This window comes from Nanorana parkeri, unplaced genomic scaffold (genome assembly GCF_000935625.1).
Source record: "Nanorana parkeri isolate BGI_ZX_2015 unplaced genomic scaffold, ASM93562v1 scaffold53, whole genome shotgun sequence".
In the NCBI taxonomy this organism is placed as follows: domain Eukaryota; kingdom Metazoa; phylum Chordata; class Amphibia; order Anura; family Dicroglossidae; genus Nanorana; species Nanorana parkeri.
This window is the reverse complement of record NW_017306321.1, coordinates 1,743,190-1,749,189: the sequence shown is the minus strand read 5'-3', so window position 1 is coordinate 1,749,189 and position 6,000 is coordinate 1,743,190. Positions and strand designations below refer to the sequence as shown.

General features: G+C 42.2%; 1 protein-coding gene across 1 annotated transcript in view; it reads right to left on the bottom strand.

Moving 5' to 3' along the window:
- FKBP1B (FK506 binding protein 1B) overlaps window positions 1-6,000 on the bottom strand; it is a 56,504-nt gene that overhangs the window by 23,352 nt on the left and 27,152 nt on the right. The gene's annotated exons all lie outside the window — the stretch shown is intronic.

Genomic DNA, 6,000 nt, shown 5'->3' with positions numbered 1-6,000 from the left:
GAGAGAGAGAATGTATACAAAACAATTTAAAAGGGGGGTGGGGGTCTGACCCCTTTAAAGCCAAATAAAGTAACATGAAATAAATACGTTGGTTGCAGGAACCACTTCATGGAGATACCATTACGCTATTCATGTGACCAAATGTAGGGGAGGACAACAGGTCCAGTGATCTCTGCTAAAAGGAAGGACTAGACAAACATCTACAGCCCATCCAAAAGGAAGTAATCTGCCGGGCAAAGCAGCAGCAGGTTTACTTTAATGCAGCGGTAGAAAAATGAATATGGAGTTCAGGAGCCAGTCTGTCCAGCCCAGGAGCCAGCAGGGTATTTTTAGTAGCCAGCTTAATTGGCAACAACTAGAGAAAACCCCACAATTTGAGCACCAGCTTGAATTTTTAAGGGGTATTAGCTACCTGGCTCTTGGGATTTGTCTGGCTCTGGTTTAATGACATTCCCACTGGTACCTTGTACTTCCCTTTTACTCAAACACAGCTGTTTGGCTGCCAGTAGTGAAGCAACATATAACATAATTCCAGGTATGGGGCAGCATGCTACTCTTGCCTATCATTCCACGTGACAACACTGGTGCTTCATGATTGGCTGCTCAGGAACCCAGCACTGTCACATGGGGTTAGGGAGAGACTCCTCGAAGAAGCTTACACAAGGCTTCTTGATCACATTCCTGGTAGCTAAATGAAGTGCTCTGGAGGGCGACATAACTATAAGCCTCTGGAAGGAAGACTGTAAGGGAAAAGCACAGCCTTTCTTTAAATCATTAGGTAGGAAGGATTGCACATAATGCAGTGCAGTAATCCTGTGAACCCAGACCGGTGTGATGATGTCCCCCCAACCGGGCATGTCCATGATAGCTTGGGCTCTGGGCAAGTACGTTAAATGCTGCTGGTCAACCTCTCCGACTTAGAAAAAGAGCAAAAATGCAGCGGAAGCATGTGCTTTAACTTTGAACCACATATACTGAACTACAATATTGCCTATATTCCCCTTAATTTGATACTTTCTTGTGTTTATCCTATGTGTGCCCATTACCTTTGGCAGGTATTATACTAGGACGATTTTGAGAATTGATCACAGGTTTTCAAATATTTCAGGGATTCTTTGCCACCTTGGTAGTAGAATGTCATAGCTGGAAATCTGTTCTACTTTCCCTGCTTTGATTACCCAAATCACCACTATTTACTGCTCTAAGTCCATAAATATACAGATTTTTCCCCTTCTATTCAAATCAACAAGCAGAAATGGGAAAAAAAAAGTGATAAATGTGCCCCTTTTTCATGTATGCAAATGTTTTAGAAGCAAACCGAAAATATTCCAAAGTTTCAGGCATCCATACAATTTTGCTTTCAACAGTGCTTTTATGCAGTCGGAGAACAAAAAGCTTTAAACTCCTTTGGACTTGCTCTGCTTGTAAGCTCTCACTCGTTCTTCAATAGGACACAGCGGAGAGGAACATTAGTAGCAAAGGTCTGGCTTTTTCAGCATGGAAACCAATGTATCCAACCAGGTATAATTAGCCAGCGTCAGATGCTCTTGTACTCCGGAGGGGTGGGGGGCTTTCTACACGGTTCTCTACCACTCAGCTTGACAATAATTATGTACGCAGCACAGAGTCGGAGCAGCGGGACAAAACAATGGAATCAAAAGCTTTTGTGCCATTTTCTTACTGCGAGCAACTTTACGGTAACATCTAATTTTTTTTTTGTCCTTCTCATTTCTGGTATATAAAAGGACAAAACTGTTATGCTAATTGGCCTGAAAAGCAAAGCGAGAACGCAATATGCACGCCTTTGCAAAAGAAAGGTGAGTATTTAAGAGCTTTTTTCTCTCTCAACACTTAGGAAACAACCCTTGTTACAGAGCGTGAAAGCTCACAAGGTCGATGCGGCAGGCCCACAAAAGTCTGTCGGTAAAAAGTTACAGCAACATATAAAAAGGGACATTTATGAAATGCAAAGTGGAAAATATGGGGCTTATTTAGTATAACGAAAAAATAAATATGCCGGTGCTGGTTGGGAATAAAAAGTAGTTCTGGCATACCAAGGGCCACAATCTTGTCAAAGACCAACCTGAACAATGATTCTGGCTCTACAGCTAGCTCATAGTACTGAGGGCTAACTACAAAACATGTACAAGCCTTTAGAGCAGGGGTCTGCTCTAAAGGCTCTACCCATCATGCATCTGCCTCTGCAAATCATGCCTGTGGCTGTCAATAGTCTTGCGATGCTTCATGGGACTTGTAGTATGCTCAATGTCTGGATACTCCTAATTTAGAGGTTCTCCAGGAAAGAGAACCTTGCTCGCTGGAGAAGACTCTTTAATGCTTTACGTCACTCAGGGGCGGACAAATTAATATGGAATTCAGGAGCCAGTCTGTTTATTTAGGAGCAAGCTGCATTGACAACCAAAAAAAAGAGTTAGAAACCAGCTGTAATTTTTAAGGAGCATTGGCTACCTGGTACCCGGGATTTGTCCACCCTGACTCAGCTCAAAACTTTAGCCTCGCTCTGCCACATCATTGAATGACAACTCTACTTTACAGAATGGATGTCTATGGCTGTCATGCTGCAGCCACATAAGGTGCAATGCCACAAGGTAGGTTTAACCTTATGGATTCTGTTTTTGGTGAGCATGAGCGGCAGAACCTCTTGTATGGCACGGCCCCAAGATGGACTTGTTGCTAAGGGGGTTACTGCTATAGATATGAACCCTCCTGAACCCATGATTAGGTCACTAGTACTGTGTGCACCTGGGTCTTCTATCTTCCTTGAATCCCAACAAGCTAGGCTTTACATGGCACTTTGGTTTCCCATACAAGTCAAGTAGAAAAAGGCATTGGACACATTCTCTCTGTTGAAGGGGAGGATTCAGGAAGAGATGCTGACTGAAGCACTCTTACCACAGATTTGGATGTTCTTAAGGTTATCGGTCCGGCTGGATTGACAATACACTTGTTGCATTTAACATGCATTGACGCACTTGAATCAACATACTTTTTCTTAATGCATAGTGTTGAAGTTCAATTCTTTTCCACATCAGAAGCCAAATATTTGACTTTCCTGCATACTGCACCATGATGTGATGCCGTTTTTAAATTCCGAATGTTCCATTCTCACCCAGCAAACCTTAACGCAGTCTATTGGGAGCAACGGATATCAGCTTCTTATTGCATCAGGCCTGCATTGAGCAATGTGGCCAATGTAGCCCAACAAAACTGGTGTAAATGGGCCCTTTAGGAAATCTATACGGAGAGAACCAAGTAGGCTTTCATTGTGTACATGTGTATTTTTATTTCAACTCCATCATTAGCCATTATTAGTAATAAAAGCATTACAATTTCCCAAGTTTCCTTGCATCTACATTAAGAACTATTTGGACAGGACTACAGCCTCATGCAACCTCTGTCATTCAGATCCATTTGTAATGATGTAACAAATTTACGCACAGGCCCACATTGACATTGTGAACACAAACCTCTTCATTGAAACTCCAATGAATTGGAAAATGGTAGTATGAAATGAAAGTGCTGCGATGATAAGTAGTGTACTGCAGCAAGTAGAGCTGTTCACCTATTCATGCAATGCATAGGAAAATACCGCCTATTATAATGCCAATGTAGAGCAGATTTACCATAGCTTCCAATGCACTAACAGTACAATGAATCTTAAATGTACATAGCGTGAATTATGGTTCCCTGTGTGTGTGTGTGTTAAGGTGCGCTACCAGCCCTTTCACAATAAATGGGTTGCCTGAACAATGAAAACCATATGTGTAAACATGATGCATAGCGTGCATGAGACCTCAGCGAGATAACTAGCGTCTTGGTTTAAAACAAGTACATAGTTATACTTGGATAATTGCTGACCATCATGCCGTTGATATAATCTTAAACTAGAATTATCATGAAATGTCAGGTATGTTATTTAGAATTATCTTTTAAATGCCCTTACAGGAAGGCAATATGCAGAGTGATTTGATCAAGCTTAAGGACACAAAGAGCTCCAGTACAGCAGCCATAAAGCTTCTTGTGGCCTACAGTGGGTTGGAGCAGTCGTGTGAATAATTTATGTCTGAACGATCAAAAGTGTGCATAATTAGACTGCAGATAGACTTTAATGGGCAGAACGGGGTAGCACTGGCGCGCAGGATCACAGAAGATGATCCCAGAACATTGATTTACAGGCAACCAGAATATTTTGCACAGTGGAATTGTCTCATCCATAAAATAAAGCTAGGAAGAAAAAGAAAAGCCCTCAGCAGATAGAGCGGTTCCCTTGTATGCATTTCTATGCTCACATTCTCAAGACCGACTGGAATGTATATTTAAAGTGAACCAGAAAGTGGTTTAGGTCGACTTGCTACCTGCCCACCCATATGCTGACATCTGCACAGAAAGCCTTAGATATGGCTACTAAACACTCATGCGGAGAAGCCAGTCAGTGTCTTGGACCTTTCTTGGTTCAGCTCCATTGTCGAGGTGTTAGGAAAGCGGTAGTTGTCACCGGTCTGTTTAAAATGCATAAGGGAAGCCTACCTACCTGCTCAGGGCTTTAAAATGCTCATCAAGGCATAGCTGCAGTACACCGGGACAACCCAGTCTCTATGTGTTTGTAATACCGGAGAGCAATTCCTAACCATACAGCTTCCATGCCGAATCACACAAAAAAAGCCTGCTGGATTAAAGTGCAAGTATTAATTTCATACAGCTGCTTCATCACAACTACCAACCAGATTCCAACCTACCATGCCTGTACATAACTAATGAGGCATCAAACAGATAGAGAAGGATGTTACACATCACAAATTTAAGTAAATTTAAGTCTATTCAAGATTTCAGGAGACCTCTGGAATCTGGCTGCAGGGGACTACTCCAAGCTTAGAATAAAGCCCCTTCAAATATTTTTGCTGCCCATCTTCTTAGGAGTTGCAATCTGCTGTTTTTTTCGATTTGAGGACACTGACCTTTTCATCCAGCCCTATGCCGCCATGTCACTTAGACTTGTAAGTTGGTCATCAACCTGTTTCCCGTGTCATTAGTGAGTGTTGCTAGCAGACGTCTGCATGCCAATACCGTCCCACTGCTAGTCAATCCTATATTGTATTTTATGCCTACATATATAAATCTGATACCCATAATCCCACTCCTAACTCTGCTAATAATCACACCCAGACTGGTTATCAAAGCCCATAAGCCAGTCCCCTGAGCCTGCGAAGGCTCACTAGAAAATGTAGTTTAGGAAGAGACGTTATGTGGTGTATGTCAGTTTGTGGATTACAATAAAGCTTAGATAGGTTATGGAAGACCCATGGAGTGTGGCTATCTTTGTACAGGATCAACTGCAGATGAAGACACACTTTTCAGCCAGCACCTGAGGATTCTAACCAGAGAATTGGAGCTGTGAGAGTTTTTGTATACATTATGTAATTATATTCCTACACTTGAGCTTCAACTGCAGTGTGGTCTTCAAATAGGCCCAGTACCTGGCTGTGGTGTCTAGCAGGGGCTCCTGGATCACAAGAATGGTTGAACAGCATTACAGATCCTCCTGCAGTTAGGTTATCATATGCATTCAATAGTTAGCCCTCAGTCTATCTTTAGGGCAGGGCTGGACAAATCCCAGGAGTCAGTTCGCCAATGCACCTTACAAATTACAGCTGGTGCCCAACTGTAGTAGTTCTCTCTAGTTTTTCAAAGTAGCTAGTTTCTGGATTGGACAGACTGGCTCCTAAATTCCATAATAATTTCCCCCCCCTGCTGCAATCCTGGACTGCATTAGCAGTTCATAGATTGATTTCGTTTGTTTGATGCAATTTATCTACAATCGAAGAGTGGGCTTCTATTTGACACACACAGTCTTGGTATTTTCTGAGGTACTGTATTTAGGAGGAAGATAAAGGACTTCTATTTTAGGTTAGGAGATATTCTAACAGGAGGAAGGCCATCTTGATCGTAATCTTTGTTCTCCTTCTGTAAGCCAATTTCCAT